Source organism: Aphelocoma coerulescens, chromosome 2 (assembly GCF_041296385.1).
Source record: "Aphelocoma coerulescens isolate FSJ_1873_10779 chromosome 2, UR_Acoe_1.0, whole genome shotgun sequence".
In the NCBI taxonomy this organism is placed as follows: Eukaryota; Metazoa; Chordata; class Aves; order Passeriformes; family Corvidae; genus Aphelocoma; species Aphelocoma coerulescens.
In genome coordinates this window covers 95,374,972-95,391,948 of record NC_091015.1, presented here as the reverse complement: position 1 = coordinate 95,391,948, position 16,977 = coordinate 95,374,972, and the positions used below count along the sequence as shown (strand labels likewise).

The window sequence follows — 16,977 nt, the reverse complement described above, 5'->3', positions numbered from 1 at the left end:
GGTTTTTAGCATTTGATTAACAGTTTCTAAGTGACCTCTCTGCTCATATGTGTGTTTTGTAGCATTGGGAGGGAAGAGGGAAAGCTGCCATAAAGGAGAGAGTTTAGGAGCCATGCTGAGAACCTAGAAGAGGAGGCACAAAGAAGGGCAGTATTGATGCAACTCAACTTTTTCATCCTCTTGATCTTTTGGAGTTTCTTTCCCTTCTCATAGTGCATCCACTTCTCAGCAGTGTGAGAGGAGAAGGAATCAAATTGACTTCCACAGTCGTATGTCTTTCTAGTGGGATATGGAGAAAAGGCAAAGTAGGCTGCACCCCCACCCTCCTCTGGTAAAGATGATGTGATGGGTGGGGGAATGTCTTAACTCACAGCATGGCTAAATAATGGCTCTGAAAATGATTACTGATATGATTATCTTTTTGGAGTAATGCTAACACTTTCTTGGAGCTGCTGTGAGGCATCTGTATGAGAGAAGCCTGCAGTTTTTGGTGGATGTGTGTTGCCTGCGTGATGGTTGTATCACTCTGTGTTTGCTCCCACGTCCCAGCTCGTGGAAGTTAAATTCTCTCAGAGACGATGGCTTCTCCAAAGGTGGAGGAAGTGTTAGGAAAAAAATGGGGAGAGAAGGAGTATTTATACCACAGTGCATAGTAAACATCCTGCTTGTGATACAGGTAGCTAAGTCATGTCTAAAACTTGGCCTGGCTTCTGTCCTGGTCTAAACCACAAGTGTTACTTTTGAGTGGATGTTTATGTGCTGGGTGTCTTGTGGCCTGGTGGCCGTTTGGACAGCCAGGGATTCCAGGGATAACCACATGGTGAGGCACCTGAGCAAAAGTGCTTCTGCTGAATGCAAACAGTGGCACAGTGGAACTCCATGAAATGGCAGTATGTGCTTACCTTTCTTGACTTAAAGTGTCTACACCGATTGATTTTATTTTTTAAAATCATTTTATTTTTCCTTCTTCTATTTTCCAGCCCTGTCACTCTTTAGGAGTGACTTGTGCTTTGCCTTTGTGGACTGTCAGCCTCATGCTCCAAGATCCCAGTATCTGCAGTTGTAAATGTGCGAAGTGGAGAGCAGAGGGTCATTCCTGATGGAGAGGGATGGGCACTGCCACTAATCCTGTAAATCCACAGTGGGTCCCTCCCATGCACAGAAACCTGATCTTAACTCCTACATCTTCCTTTGCTGTGATATTTACATATAATTCATACTTCTTAATACAAGAGGGAGTTGGATCTATTCAGATTTGAGGAAAACTGCATGAGCTAGCCTTATGAATATTTATCTCTGCATCAGCATCTTACTCAGGGATACTCAAGAAAAGATGACAAATGACTGTCTTTTTGACATGCACAGTATAAAGCAAATGCAATTTCAAAGCCTCCCTTAAGCCTCTGTGGCATGCTTAAATATCTTCCAGTTGCATGGATAAAGGCTGAAATAGGTCTTGTACCCAGGAGTGCTGGATTTGGGAGATTTGTGAAATGCCTATCCCCAGCTACTTCCATTGATGCAAATGGTGGAGGTCAAAGTGGTGTATGGGGAGAGGGGCTGGAGAGAGAAAATTGGCTGAATAAGATGATAGTGCTTGCAGTTATGTCTAATCAGAGTTCATTTCCTGTAGATATTCCCAGAGGTTTTGCATAGTGAGAACAAATGCAAATGCAGTTTGGAATACACTGGTGCTCACAGTCCGTGAGCTAAAAAAAAAAAAAATGGAAGGGATTGAGGTTTTGTTGGTTACCCCTGCCCCCCCAAACTGAGTAAGTGTTAGTGCCAAGCTGCAGAGTGATAGGATTGCACCTTTCAGTACTGACTGAGTTAGCTGTCCTGGGGTAGCCATGTATAGATTATTATCTTCCACTCTCTTCTGCAAGAAGAAATTTCTCTGTTCCATGTGTTCTTCAAAAACCTGACGGGCAGTGGAACCATAAGATTTTGATCCACAGCTTGTAGACTGAGGCTAAGCATTAAAAAATGCACATAGACATTACAGTCAAAGTGGTGTTTCTGCTATTTGTCCTCCAGAATAAGACTGAAGAGTAAAATTCATAGGGCTTGAGGGTATGGCCCACATGCCTCTCTCCTCTCAGGTTCTGGTTTGTTTGTAGTGTTAGGACATAGCTGGATCCGTGTATCAACAGAGGCAAGTGCCTGTGTTAGATTTTAAAAGATACTTTAACACCTAAGGTTCTAACTTGGTTGGGATTTTCTTTTTTTTTTTTTTTTTTTTTTTTTTTTTTTTTTTTCTTTTTCTTTTTTTTTTTTTTTTTTGGTCATTTCAGCCCTGAAGGTTACAGTAGGTATGCAGGTTGTTGGTATTCTCATTTTGGGTACTGTGCTTTGAAGAAAGAGAGGAGACAATGCATCTGTTAAGCTTATTTTTCTTGTAGCACAGTGCTAGATCTGGAGAGGAGACTTTACACAGGTCAACTAGTCAAGGAAAAGCTGGAGTGTAGGTGTGTTTCTGACGGCAGCTTGGTGGCAGTGGTTGGGAAAGCTGCTTATTCCTCACAGATTTTGGCTGTCGACTCACTGGGGTTTTTTTGCCCCTTTATCAGTTTTGACTTGGTGCTTCTCTTTTATCTTTTCCCTATGCCCTCACTCCACCCAGTACAGTTATGTTTTCCTAAATCTTTGCTTTCTAAACCTTTCTGTTTCTTCTCAAAGTTGTGGGCATGGAGAACACAGTATTCCCTCTTTCTTTGCAGCACGCTTTCATAGATTTGAAAGATTTCACCATGACCCTTACTTTTGCTTCTTTTGGCTGAGCTCCAGTTAATTCTGTTTTTTCTTTTTTCCTCCCAGATGTCATGTTTTTCTAATTCTGTGATGTTCCTATTGCTTTTGCTTGGATTCTTTCCAGTTGATCTTTTCCGAAATTTGCTGAAGATCGGGTACAGCTTCGTGCTGGAAGCTTTACCAGCCACAAGTAGAGCAGAACTGTTGCTTCATGATTCTCACATATGTTCCTCTATACATTCCTCTATGGTATTTGCCTCTTTCTCAACAAAGAATTTTCTAGTTTCTAAAACTTGCTTTGAATTAAGTCTTCCAGCAAGCTGACTGCTTTAAGTTAGCAGCTTCCCCAAGTTTAATAAGTGTCATTTTCTCCTTCATTATCTAGATCGTTAGTGTTAGAATAGTGTGGGACCAGGGCAGATCTCTGCAAAGGTTATTCAGTATGTCAGGCTATTTTGTGAGTATTTCAGGTTTTTTTGACGTTCCAAGCAGATGCAAGTCAGTGCAGTTGCCCAGTCACTTTCAAATCTGCCATGACTGTTTGCATTGATAACAGTATGACAAAGTTTTCTTATCTTTTTGTAAGAATGCAGTTTGAATCTTTTGATGTGGTTTCGCTAATGTCAAGATTCAGATTCAGTGTCTGCTGCTTCTGTGTTCCTAAAATACATTATTCTGACGTAGCAGGATGTTGAGTTGGTTTGACTTGGCTTATACATGAACAACCAGTTTTTGTTGAGTTCAATCTTTTATTTTCTTTTTGGCCCTAGAAAATGGGTTTAGTGGCAAACGTGTGAATTAAGCAAGAAGTATCATTCTTAATGTTTTTCTTTCCACTCCTTTCCCCTCCCACTTCTGTAGGAAATCACTGTTTGCCATTCTCCAGCCTCTGCTACCTTGTCAATCCACTATGAACTTTCAAAAATGACTGCTAATGATGTGAAGCATTAAAAAAAAAAAATCCAAACTGTTCAATTCATTCCTGAGTTTCATGAAAACCAGCTAATTTGAGAGAAAGCTGATGCATCTTTTTTTTTTTTTTCTTCTCTCTCCTATCATCACTAGTAATAGTTTGAGTTGGTTGTTGTTGGGGGCTTTTTCTTGTTGCGGTTGTTTTGTTTTTTAGTGGTGGGGTTTTTTTGATTGGTTGGTTTTTTGTGGTTTTTTTTGTGTTTTTTTTTTCTTTTGTTTTGGGTCTTTTTTTTTAGTGTGGTTTTTTTTTGGGGGTTTGTTTTGGTTTTGGTTTTTGTTTTGGTCTTGTTACCTGTAGCTTTTTTGAGAAGGTGTTGAGTTGGCTGACCTTTCCCTTAATTATTATTTTATTGCTGTGGAATTGCAGAATGAGTTTTTGATGTGTCTTGTTTCACTTTCACTTATTTTGGTATTGCAATAATTGTCTGCAGGCTGTTGCTCTTCTACTGGAGTGCAGATGGATGGACTTTGCTTGACCTCTCTACCTAACGAGGCAGACAGACTAACTGTTGCTTGTTTTTTGTCTTGTGTGGGCAACAGTAAAACTTAAATATATTGGGTCTGAGGATTAACTAAAATCTGGAGATGAGAGAGAATGAACACTCAGTGGCAGAAGGCTCTCTTCAAATACAAAGCAAATTCTTTCATCCAGAGTGAATATACTGAAATGGTTAAAGGGCAAATGCCAAAAGGCTGAAATTTTGCCTCAGCTTTTTTCTCAGACTTGGGTTTGAGAACAACATTTAGTTGGTGCCCCCGATCAGCCCAGCCGTAATTCAGAAGCCATGAAACGTTTTATATATGTTGCTTCTGCTACTGTCTGAGATTAGAATAATTGAAAATAGAAAGTACTGAAATATACTGATGAACCCAAAATGACTAGATAATGATATGATAAACTACAGGCTTAGTCTTATGTCACCACCAGATCTAGAAGCGTGTTGGATAAGGGGATGTTGACAGAGTGGAGAGAGTGAACAATGCTAATGCTGTTCACAAAATAAGAACCCTTCTGAAAAGGAACGTACAGTTTCAAGAACAGATGGTCTAGTGGTAATAGAGACTAACAAATTTTTGTTGGCTGGCAGCCGTCTTTCAGGTTAGGATTTTGTCTTTAAAGCTCTTTCATAGAGTTGACTTCCTTGCTGCAAAGTACTTGGTAAAAGGACAGAGTAAATTCCTCCTGGGAACTTGTTCTTCCTGGTCTAACAAAAACGAGATTACAGTGGAAACACAAGGTGAGGGACAGTCAGCTCACAGTGACAGGTAGGCTTTGTTGAAACAGCCTATGGATATTTTGGATTTTGTTCTGCTCCCTGCACTCCAGAATTAGCATGCTGCGGGATGGTTGTCACCCCTGTGATGGAAGGTGGGAAGACTGACTTGGGAGCATGCACAGGTCTTGCTTTGATCAATTTCTTCTGCAGAAGAAGCATATTGTTTGTGAGACAGAGCTTACATAATCCTCCTTCTGTGGTGTATGTAAACATACTTAACACAGGCCTTTTGTTTCTTGACTAGTTTAAATTTAATAGTGTATGTACAGTGTGGAAGGGGACAGAAGAGGGGTGAGTTAGAGTGCATTTTGGATTTATCCTCTCCTCCAGTAGCCCAGAACTTGTATGGACTCAAACCAAGCAAAATGGGATTTAATAATCCCATTCTTATCTTCTATCTGTGCCCTAAAAGCAAACTGACTGTCTCTAACTAATCAGTGGTATTGCAACCCTCAGTCTTCCTTTGCCGGGTTGATTCTCTTGTTGCACAGTAGCTGGGAGAAAGGCTTTAAATGCAGAATTAGCATATAAGTCTGTGCCATTTTTGGCTGGCTGTTAATGTTTAAAGTCTTTAAAGTTGCCCACTAAAGACAAGGCAGAAGAACAGACGTCGGCCTGGGTATGTGGCATGTGTGTTCTTGTTTAATATCGGAATTTCTGGTATGGCCAGGGATGCATGCCAGCTTTGGCAGTACAGGGCACAGTTCAGACACTTAAGTACTGTACTAAAAATAACAGGACTATTTTAGACTGGGACCCAATTAGGGAGAGAATAACTTGTTGCTCTGCAATCAGTAATCTGAAGTAGCAGGCAGGCTGCAATGCGCACGTAAACTTGCCTGTTTTGCTTGTGGAGTTGCCAGTTTTGACACTGCTTCCTCGCTGTTTTCCTTAGATGCTTTTCCAGAGGTTAAAAAAAACCCTCAAAAAACCCCCAAATACCCCTCCTCTTAAGGCAGGCTTTATGTGCTTTAGTTCACATTTTGATATTGCAGTGTTTAATAGCATTACAGCTCCTAATCCGCCAGTGTTGGTGTGCGAAATTCCTAGAAGGCAGGGAGCGGGAGGTGAGGAGCGGTGCTCTCCCTGACACAGCGAGTGAGCTTCACTCTGCACCACAGAAGGGCAGCAAGGGTGAATCTGGGCAGTCAAGGAGTAGAGGGGCTGTTTGAACACAGTTGCTTTTCCCTTGGTTTGCCTCCTGGGAATGCAGAAGCAGGGAGTATGGTTCCCGAAATTTGTTGCTGCTGCTACTTGGTTTTCTGTGTCAAGAAGTACAGTGAAAATGACTTGCACATTTAACCTCCTGAAACAAAGCATTACTTTACACTTCACTAGTTTCTCTCTGATGGTTTTATTTTTGGTGATGCTGCTGGCTGCCACCTTCTATTAGACCGCTTGGATTTCAGTGAAGCAAGTTAGAGGAATCTGAATTTCTCAGTGTACAGTGTGTGTGGGACGATGGGGAAGGGACAAGCATGCTCCAGCATCCAAATCCCCTGGTCTTGGAGGGCTTTCAAGTGATTGGCTGCATCTGATCACAATTTTCTGCCACCGCTCAGAGTGGGGTTGTGGATGAGGGAATGCTTTATGGAGCCTTACGCAAACGCTGCATTGGATAGACTTGAGCTGATGCTCGAGATGAAAGCAAAATGCACCTAAAATTTCTATATTTGTAGACGTCTTTCTAGCATGCTATTTTGAGAACATGAAAAAGCCAGGATCTTTCTGGTGTTGTGACTCTCATGCTGTTTTGAAAGTAGCTCTACATTTTTTTTCAAAATAAAAAGCTGATAAGACGTGTTCAAGGCTTTGTTCAGCTGTGGTCTCTTAGCAGCTTTCAGTATGGTGTTGGCCTTAAGTTGTGATTTTGGGAGGACTTAATCAGGTTTCCTTAATCACGCAGAAATCATGTACTTTAAAACCTTAGGTTTCAATTTGCTCTTGTCCTGGCCTGAAATGAAAAGGAGGGGTCTTCCTAGATGCCCATTATGAAAACAGCACCTTTTGTACTCAGTGGTAAAACGTATCACATCATGGATGTAGTAGACTCCCAGGGAAATAGTGGGAGAGGCACTTTGCCGAAGCGGATCACGTTGTGTGTTGCGGAGAGCCAGCATTTAGGCATGTGCTTGTCAACTTGTGGGCTACATGTATTCTACCTTCTGCATACTGCAGCAGCCTGCAGGACTTGCTGTTTAAAGTAAATGTTACATGGAGGATGCCTAGCAACTGTAGTTTTTAGGTCTGTGCCAAATAGTTAAAGGTGCAAATCTGTTAGATTGGTGCAGTGTTTTCTGGAGGATGCAGTGTGGCAGTGCTGAGGTGGTGCTTCGGCACCGCGGTGATGTGGCTGTTCCTCCAGCTCTCCTTCACCACCATCCCCATTAGGTTAATGTCTAGTGCTCACAGTTCTCAGCCAGGAATATTAATTAAAAAAGAAAAATGTTGATTTGAATTGCAGTTGCTTAGGTAGAAAGCCTGCAAGGAGTTTTTCTCTGCTTTTAGACCCTTCTGCTTCGTGGTGAGCTGTGCTGCAGTTATCTGGAGTGTGCACATCTATTACTATCATTGCTATCCCTTATGAGCTGTCTCCAGTGCTTGCCTATATTATTTTAACACATTCATGAATCCAGTCACCCCTTGGAAAAGATTTTCATGTTTCCTATCGATTTCAGATTTTCTGAATTTTTCTTTTGAGGGGGAATGCTTATTCTCTGGGCACTTTTTCCATATCCTCTATAACTGACTTGATGTCTGCCTTCTTTTCCCTCAGCTGTCTCTTTTCTGTGCCAAATGATCCAGGACTGTTAGTTTCTGCTTTAGGAATTCCTCTTCTCTGTACTCTTTCTAATTCTGTTTTACCCTTTCAATGTCATAACAGCCCACAGTTTTCAAGAAGTGGGTGTGCCCTGGATTTAATGACTTGTCATGATTCTGCTTTGCTTGTGGCAGTTCCTTGATTCTTAATACTGTATTTCCTTGTGAGGTATTGTCTGTTTTCCTCCCCTCCCTCTTTCCTCTAAGATGATACTTCAAACAAGACTTCAGACTCCTGACACTTCAGTGGTACACACAGGCAGGGTTATTCTTCTAGCACATTGGCTTGAGTTTGTGGAAATGAAATCAGAGTTGCCCTTTTGGCTACCCATTTGCCTGTGATCATGAGATCGTTCTGCTGTGCTTTGCATGAAGCTCCAGCTCTGACTGAACACACCATACTGCTGGCAAACCTCATGTCACCTCCCTGGTTGTCACATTTCAGAGAGCTTAAGGATGTGTTGAAAAGAATGGCCACTATGGTAATTCTGAAGACTCCTTGTATGGAAAAAAGCTCCATGTTTTCCTACCTTTAACTGTTATCCTTTGGCTCAATATTAAGGGGGGAACCACTCCTGCAAGGTGCAGCAGCTCAGGTCCTTTTAAGAGTCACTAGGGTTAATATTGACATGTGTCTCATTTATCCAGTGTCATAATAAACCTTGGGTAGATTTGAGTAATAACTTCTGCCGAAGGTGTACTGACTGTTGCTCATGCTATCTAACTGATTATTCATGTCTGTGTTATCTAGTTTTAGCTAGTTCTTTCAGAAAAGAAGTTTTTTCCTGATTTTTAAGTTCCCTGGATTTACCTTGAACTCATTTCTAAAAACTGATGTAACGTAGCATCTTTCATGCTATGTCCAAGTCCCTTTAGGTATGACAGGGTATGTACAGCAATTAACAGCTTGGTAGTTTGATGTTTTCCTTTAGAAATTTTGACTGAATTCCTTCCATTGTGCAATTTATAACAACGTTTTAATGCTGCTCTTAAAATGTAATCTGTGAGTGGTTATTTAGTATACATGGTGCCTGGTTGGCTTCTTTATTTTGACTTTTTTAAATGAATAAATGTAGTGTCTCTTAAGGAACTAAAACCAAAACAGTCCTTAACTTTTCTTTCTGTCAAGAGTCCTTGAAGGTGTTTGCAGTTAAGGTGAGTTTTGATGTGAGAGGTGGGGGAAAGACTTGATTTCCTGTATGTTGCAGCAGAGCTGGTAGCTGATGCCATTCTAGTCTGGTTTTGGGTTAAATCTTGTGCACCAAGTTCACTCCAGGCATTTGCTTGAAGGCAACTGTAAACATGAAATTGATCTTCACTCTCCTGACTTCTGGGGCTCCTGCCTTAGGTTATAGAGCATGCCTGTTACAGCATCAGTACATCCTGTGTTTCATTTCTGGACTTGTGTCCCTCCTCTGCGTTGCCTGGTCTCAAATTACTGGGACACCAAGTTAACATCTTCGAGTACACTTGGCAGAACAAAGTCAGAGGAATGTACTTGGTTAGAAAACTTAAATCTCCAAGCTCTGCAGGAAAAAGATGGATATAAAATTTCCACACCTGAGTAAGAAGTCAGGCAAGCTTCCCACTAGCAAAGGAAAAGACTTGGGAAGCTCTCATGTATCTTTTGCAATGTTTCTAGCACATAATTAAATGCTGCTTTTTTGTCCAGTCTGAGAGCTTGTTTATGAAACCTAATATTGCCCTATGAAACTCAACACTCTGCTTCTTAATACTACAGCTTTAGTGATGCTCAATGAGGTGGACGGGGTGCTTTGTGTATCAGCTGTTTCAGGCGTCGTGAAGGCTAAATACAGCACTTCCTTAGCTGGCACTTGGAAGCTTCACCCATTCCCGGGGAGGGGGAAGAAATGTCAGTGTCAAGGCTCAACCCTGTAGCAGATGCATCCCTCAAAAAAATAAATAAAACAGCTGAGTCATTTGTTCATTCTTTTTCTTCCATGCTGCCGGCCAATCCCAGTACCCTTGTATTTCACACTGGAGGGAGAAGGCAGACAATACTGTCTTTTATTATTCATACCCTGCAGCTCACTATCTTCTTCACAAAATACGGGTGGCGTCTGTCTGTCTCCACTTCATGGGAAAGATTAACAACAATTAAGGTCAGCAATTAAGGTTGTGAAAACCTTTGAATAACTGCAACATCTGTTCTTATACTAGAATAAATAAAATAAAGCTGGAGCTCTAATTGCCAACAGAGTACTTGCTCATATCTGTTTTGTAATTGTGGGCTTGTGAAATTCATGTTGTTAACTGGTCCCTCGATGGCCAGCATCACTGGTCAGCAGTCAGTGCAAACTGGCCCGCTTTAGCCAAGAGCCACATGCTGAAAGTGAAGGTGCAGGATGAGAAGGGGGAATTGTGTGTAAAATGTGGGGCACTGTGGCAGTGGGGGTCAGATGGTTCCTGAGATGGCTGTGGGATGTTGTCAGCCCCTTACCTTGGACGTAGCAGTTGATCCCCTGAACTTCCCAGTCCATTTCAATGTCAAATAAAACTGTTTTTCCTAAACTGCTCTTGACTCTGACTGGTTTTACTCTTATTTTGAGACAGAATAGGGTTGTTGAGGGGAGGGTTACCATTTCTCAGCTGACTGTTGTTTTTTCCATAAACTCAAATTTGATGGCAAGAGAGCACCTGTGTGCTCTGAGAAGGACATTTCTAGAAGTGGTTATTTGCAGTGCTGCCTCAGTGCCTGACTTGTATCAGAAAAAAAATTTACAAATTAAAGGAAGAGAATTTTCTGAACTTCAGTTAAGACCATTCACTCACGTAATGCCATTTTGGTATAAAAGAGTGTTCCTTGAATGGAACATTGAATGTCTGCTAAGTGGAATAGAACATTCCAATTGGAAGGTACCTATAGTGATCATTAAGTCCAACTGTCTGACCATTTCAGGGCTGACCAAAGGTCAAAGCGTGTGTTGTTAAGGGCATTGTCCAAGGGCTTCTTAAATACTGACAGGCTTGGGACAGTGACCACCTCTCTAGGAAGCCACTTCCAGTGTTTGACTACCCTCTTGGTAAAGGAAGTGTTTCTGTGTATCTAGTCTGAACCTCCCCTGACTCAGCTTTGAACGATTCCCACACATCCTGTCACTGGATATCAGGGAGGAGGTTTCTGGTAGTGAATGGTAGTGAATTACTTAATTTTGTCTGACTGTACGGGGTGATTTCTTAACTTGTCTGCAGAGCAAATGATCAGCAGTGTTGTACTTTCCATCCAGAGAATGAAAACTTCAGTGCTGCTCAAGTGCCAGGAGCTGGAGCCTAGTCCTTCTTGGCACATGTGGCCTCCACAGAAGGAGCTGTTTGCGTTCCGACTTGGCGCAAAAGCAGAGGGATTCTGTGCTTTCCAGTTGTCTTTTTTGGTGTGTTTAAAAGTGGATCTCATTAGAGATTTAAGTCTTAAAAGGTTTAACCTGCCTAAGACAGAGATCTATATAAAGACTTAGGGATCTATCATCAAAGTCTGGTAGAAAACCAGCCCTGTCTTCCTGTCCCTTAGATCATGGGAGCAGTTCAGGTGCTTGTTTCCTGCTGTGCTCAATATTTCTCCCTCCCCATGCATTGGTAGTGGGTTTCTATAATCCTGCATTTCTTTACTGGAGCTGCAAGATCTTTTCTGACCAAGTGCTGCTACTTGCTGTCATGGGAAAAGTTGCATCTGTGTCATCCCTGCTGCTTGCTTGTCCCACTGACACTGACTGGGGTGCTGCATTAGGCAATGTGTTGTTGCACTTCTGCAGGGTCAGAGTATGAGGGTATGCCTGTAGCTTAGGAGACAACACTAGGAAGTTCTGCAGCTGGGAACAGTGGCTATCATCACCTGCCACAGAGAGAAGAGCACTTCTGTATGGAGCAGCCTTCTCAAACCTGACTCTTGGGAGGCATCCAGCTTCAATGAACTTCTGTTTCTGTCTTGTGTTTTGGAGAGAAGCTTTTTGATTTTGTATAATGAGGAGGTTGTCATTTAGTTAAATGGGAGAGTCCTCATGAAAATTGTGCTGCTCATTTTGGGCTATTGACTTATACGAGTTATTGGACTGGAAAAGATGCGTAGGCAAAGATGTTGCAGGAAACAAATGTGATAGTTTCCAAGCCATAGTGTAATTTATCTAAGACCAATAATGCCATAAAGAGGAGGCAATATCGGGCATTGGTGGCAAATTCTGTGGTACTGCTGTCCATTTGAAGGAGATGGGGAATATTACAAGCTAGTGATTGCTGAGATCTGTAAGCATCAGAGCATTAGGTGAAGGGAATTTTCTCTTTCTTCCAGTGACAGAAAGTAGCATGAAAGCCTGTGGGAGGTATTTGTGTAAAACAGGCAGTTGTGTGAAGCCATCTCTTCATGCAGAGCTGGTTTTTAATAAAATAGAACCGCTAATTAGTGAGGCTGAAATGAAAATCGAGACTTTTCTGATGCATCTGTCAAATTGATTGTATTAATGATGAGCAAATGCTTTCATAGATCAAAATACAAAGTAGCAAGAAACCATTTTTGAATTGTTATTTAATCAATTAACAGCAGTGATTAGAAATTCAAATTTTTGATATTCACAGAGGCTTTTGCAAGAGAGCTCATCTGCTCCTTTGATAAATGTTTTGTTTTATTACACTGCAGTGTATTTTGAAGGGGGAGAACTTTTTGGAAGAGCAAAGTGTGAACAAAATTTCTGCCTCAAACAGCAAAAGAAATTCAGGGAAGAGAACTGAGACTTCTTATTTTTCATTTTTCATGAGGTTGACTGAGTTCTGCCATGTCATCTTGCATTCTATGTTGCTGCTAAAGAATCTCTTCATCTGTTTATAGAGTTTACACTCACATGTAAGTGTGTGTGCAATATATGTGTATAATATATGTATTATACAGACACACACACTTGAGTGAAATTAAACCCTTAAAGCTGCTGGGAGAAACTGAAGCTTTGTCAGGACTGACTTCTGCAGTACAGAGACCAAAAGTCTGGGGATAGTGCGTGACTGGTCTGGCATAATTGTCAGTCTTGTCCAGAGGTGCTGAGAGTTTGAAGTTTAGGTGCTGTACACTGAGGAGGGATTCCTCTGGCTGGTTTTGTGTCTCCAGATCATGGATGGCTACATCTGAATCAGTTTTCTAAATTCCTGTTTTTGTCAATGGAAAGAACCAGGTGCTCCAGTAGTGTGCTTCATTGAATTGTATAGGGTGCAAGTGGCTTCTTGAGCTCAGCTCAGGCAAGCCCCAGCTTTCTCTGACATCCGGATAGCTGCTGTGGAATGAGATGGACTGCACATAAGGAGAGCCTGTTTCTCCTCCCTGATGTGGCAGTGCAGGCGTGTACACTTCTCCTGTACGCATACCACCACCGGGGGTGTGTGACTGCCTTCATATCCTGTAATAGTGTCGTGGTCAGCTCCATGCACAGCCTGGATGTTGGTTTGCTACTGTGGGCAAACTCCAGGCCTATAAAACGATGTTGTGTGTGGGGACACTTATGCTCTGTTCTCTCTCTCCCTCCTTTCCACTGCTGCCAGTACCAGTTGGACAACCTTGGAGGTGGGAGAATGCAGATGGGACCTGTGTGTGGGTTCCAGGCTTGGAGTACGAGTGTTTTGTGGGTTAAAGCACATTGGTACACAGGGAAGGCACTACATCTGGAGCCTGCACCCTTGGAGAACAAACGTTCCGCTTTGGTAGCTCCGGAGTCTGAAGATTAACTAGGGATGTTCCTTGTTTAACTCATATCTAGTTAACCTTCAGTGGTGGGGATATTCAACACTTCATACCTCTGTTAAACAGCCTCATAAGCCCTGAAACAACAGATTTCCTTCATGGCACCCTGCAAGTACAGGGAAGTAGCTCTTAATGTAGGTGGCTTGGCAAAGTACTCCAGTCAAGTTATTTGGCCTACTACCCAGCCTTCGATATGTAATCTTTTGGTACTGCCAAAATACCATTCTAATTAAGTTGACATAGTCTATGAAGCCTGGGTGGTATTACTTCAGTTTTCTTCCCTGTGCTTTCCAACACCGCGTTTTGAAAGGGTTGGTGGAAGCTGTGACACTTGCAACCTCACCACAGCCTTCATTAAGCTGGGATTTTGGTCACCTTGTGACCTTCAGAATCAAAGGAAGAGTACGCTCTTTCTTCGTCTCTGCAGGTACAGGTTAATAGCAATAAATAAGTGTTCAGTAATGCACATGAAACATGTGATCAGTTGGCCAGATTTCAGCTTTGTTGAACATTAGCCCTTCTACAAAATATTAACCTGTTATGTAGGTTTGTTTTCTGTATTGTTTACACTTATTTGAAAAAGCTATGCCCTGTTTGTCCCAGGGTGGTGTTACATTTGCAAGTAGGTCAGCACACTCGCTTTTGAGATGTCAGCTTGGAACTGTTTTTCAAGGGCTAAAAAACATAAGAGGGTAAGAAAGACTTTTGCATTGCTGATATCCTTTATTTATTTATTTATAGAAATTCTTAGCCTGTATTCAAGAATAGAGCACCAGTAACATTTTAGTTGTGTTCTGAAAGCTGGCACTGATTGCCTGCTGCTAACCATAAGCCACCCGTGGATTTGAAGCTTGTGTGTTGCATAATGCCAGCAAATGCATTTGAGATTACAAAATGGTCTCTTTGCTCTAAGAAGAGATTGCTGTGATTTGCTAGTGAGGCAGCGTTAAAGCACACATGGGGTATCTGTGACATCAGTATCTTAAAAAGCAGTTTTTTTGCAGTTGAGTGAGCTTTGGCACTGCTGGTGCTTCATTGCATGGGAGTGAATGAGTGCAGTCTCCAAACTGGGTACAGTTTTTTTATGTTCCAGTCAATCAAGGGTGTATGCATTGCTTTAATTTGTGTGTTATCCCTTGCACTTGTTTATTATAGCCCTCTTGAAGAGACAGGATTTTCTGTTCATCTCAAGAGCCAGCACAGTATTTGTTGGAGTTGCTTCCTTGCTCTCTTTGCAACTAGCAGCAGAGTTGGTCATTGCCTGCTTGCTTGGGGTTGGTGTAGTCCAGGGCTCTCCTGGCTCTGTTATCACTTACAAGTCATTCTGTGGTAACCCTTACCCTGCTGTGCATGAGAAGTAAAAGGGGCTTGCTTTTTTATTTTTGCTACTTGCTACTGTTGCTTACTATGGTGGTGTCTTTGTCAGAATTGTTTCAACAGTTGAATTCTTTAGAATAAATCATGTTTGGGAATAGTTACCACGAAATTATTTCGAGGGTGAATTAACGTGCTGTTGATGCTGGGGAATACATTTCTGCTCACAGAATGTGATTTTTTTTTTTTTTAGAGGCTGAGCAGAAAGTCTTTTTTTGAGTGTTCCAACCATACAAATGAGGTATACTGAGAATAACCTGCTGACTTAAGTGTACCTCTTATGGCATCTCAGAAAGATACCATCTTAGTGAGTAGCTTGCAGTTTGAATTGAAATGTCTAAACTTGCCTTCTAGCTTCAACCATTTATATGGGATGAGACTATGTAAATAAGCCAGTGCTTATTCATGAACATAAATCATAGATAACTGTAGAAGCCTCTGTCAATTGATTTTCTTCAAAAACATGAACTTGATGTCTAAATAAAAGCTTCTGATAATCCTAGTTAATAACTCTTCAAAAAAAATCTTGTACCAAGGTAACAGTGATACATGTACAATTACTGTGTTAACTATCAGTAGTAAACCCTGTAAATTGTCAAAGTAAAAACCCTAATGTCTGATGTCATTGGTCCACAGTTATGAAGTTTTAAATCCAGGAAAAGAATTTTAACCCACCTGAAAACCCTGGAGAGCAGGAGAGACCCTAAGGAGGGATGTGAATGGTATTGATAAGTATGTGCTTGTAGCTTCTGTGCACAAGTGTGAGTTTTGGTTTTGAAGTCAACCTTATGGTCAGCCCTCTGTAGCCAGTATGGTGCAACAAAAACTAGCAAGTTCTTCTTCAAGCATAAAGATCCAAGTAAAGAAAAATAGGCTGTGAAGAATTGTAATGATTGATGAATGCATCATTTGGATGAAACAGGCTTAAAATGCTTGAAAAACTGATCAGTAGGTCATGTGATCAGGGATTGCCTTTTGTTCTTTGTTTTTCTTTTTATTTTTTAGTATCTATGTCTTTTGCATCAGACAGGAGAGGAAAAAAGGTTTCTGCCTGCTTTGGAATATTCTCCTCCAAAATGAAGGAGTGTTGTAGAGAAACAAGGGAACAGAACCTGGGAACAGGGCATCCTTGCTGCAGATTGCTACTCTATGAATTTAAAAGTCTCTCTATCAAACCATTGTATATTTATTTCAACTATTATCTCTCCTAACTTTTGTCAGGAGTCTGTAAAAGTAAGAGCTGAGGAGTGCATGCTACCATCTTATCACCTTAGGAAAGGCTAGTTGAGTCTGGTAGATCTTTCCAATGGATGTTTATGGATAGGCATGTAGATTAAACTATGGTTTCAGACAGAATCTGTAATGATCTGACTTTCTTAAAAAAAAGCACTGTGCAAGGCTGATGAACTCACTCAAATTGTTTAGAAAAATGTCTTGTGTGTAGTTTAGTCTCTGGGCTGGGGGGTCTAGAGCCCTTGGCTTTCAAATCCCACTGCAGAGCAGGGGGCAGGACCATTCACACCAGTTGCAGGTTGGAAACACAAAGGCTCATTAGAGTGTTGAATGCAAAAAGCAATGTTTGGGTAAGTAGGCAACAAAAGCAGACTTCAGCTGAGTTGGGGCCACAAGGTGAACGTGCCTGTGAGAAAAACTTCATATTTTATTTAGAGATCTATCCGAATGTTTAACTTCTGTGAGATGCCTGGAATGCAGTAATTCTCACGGATGTGCAGTAGGAAAGGTTTGCCAGCTCCTAATGGCAGTAAACAAAGAAAATGGAAGTTCACAGGTTGCCTTGGCCAATGTAATAGTTTGCTGCCACTGGAGAGGGGTGATCCTGTTTCCTTCCCTTCTTGCTCATGGTCTCCAGCCGTTCGCATTGTGCCAGCTGAACTGCCTGTCAGATCTAAGTTTATTGCATTTGCTTCCTTAGCAGAACACTAACCCAGCAAAACAAATGCGTTAATTAACACAAGCTGAACTCATTAAGGACCATACATGACACAAAAGGGGGAGAAGGAGGGAGTGCCATGAAGCTTCTGGGAG

At 41.6% G+C, this 16,977-nt stretch overlaps 1 protein-coding gene across 4 annotated transcripts in view; it reads left to right on the top strand.

The window, feature by feature from the left end:
* Window positions 1-16,977, top strand: part of GRB10 (growth factor receptor bound protein 10) — a 145,647-nt gene that overhangs the window by 12,902 nt on the left and 115,768 nt on the right. The window contains exon 1 of one of the 4 annotated variants that reach the window (XM_069004114.1): window positions 14,150-14,249. The exons of the other annotated variants lie outside the window; for them this stretch is intronic. The gene's annotated coding sequence lies outside the window, so the exon portion shown is untranslated. Of the gene's footprint in view, window positions 1-14,149; window positions 14,250-16,977 lie in introns of those variants that run through there. 4 annotated transcript variants of the gene reach the window in all.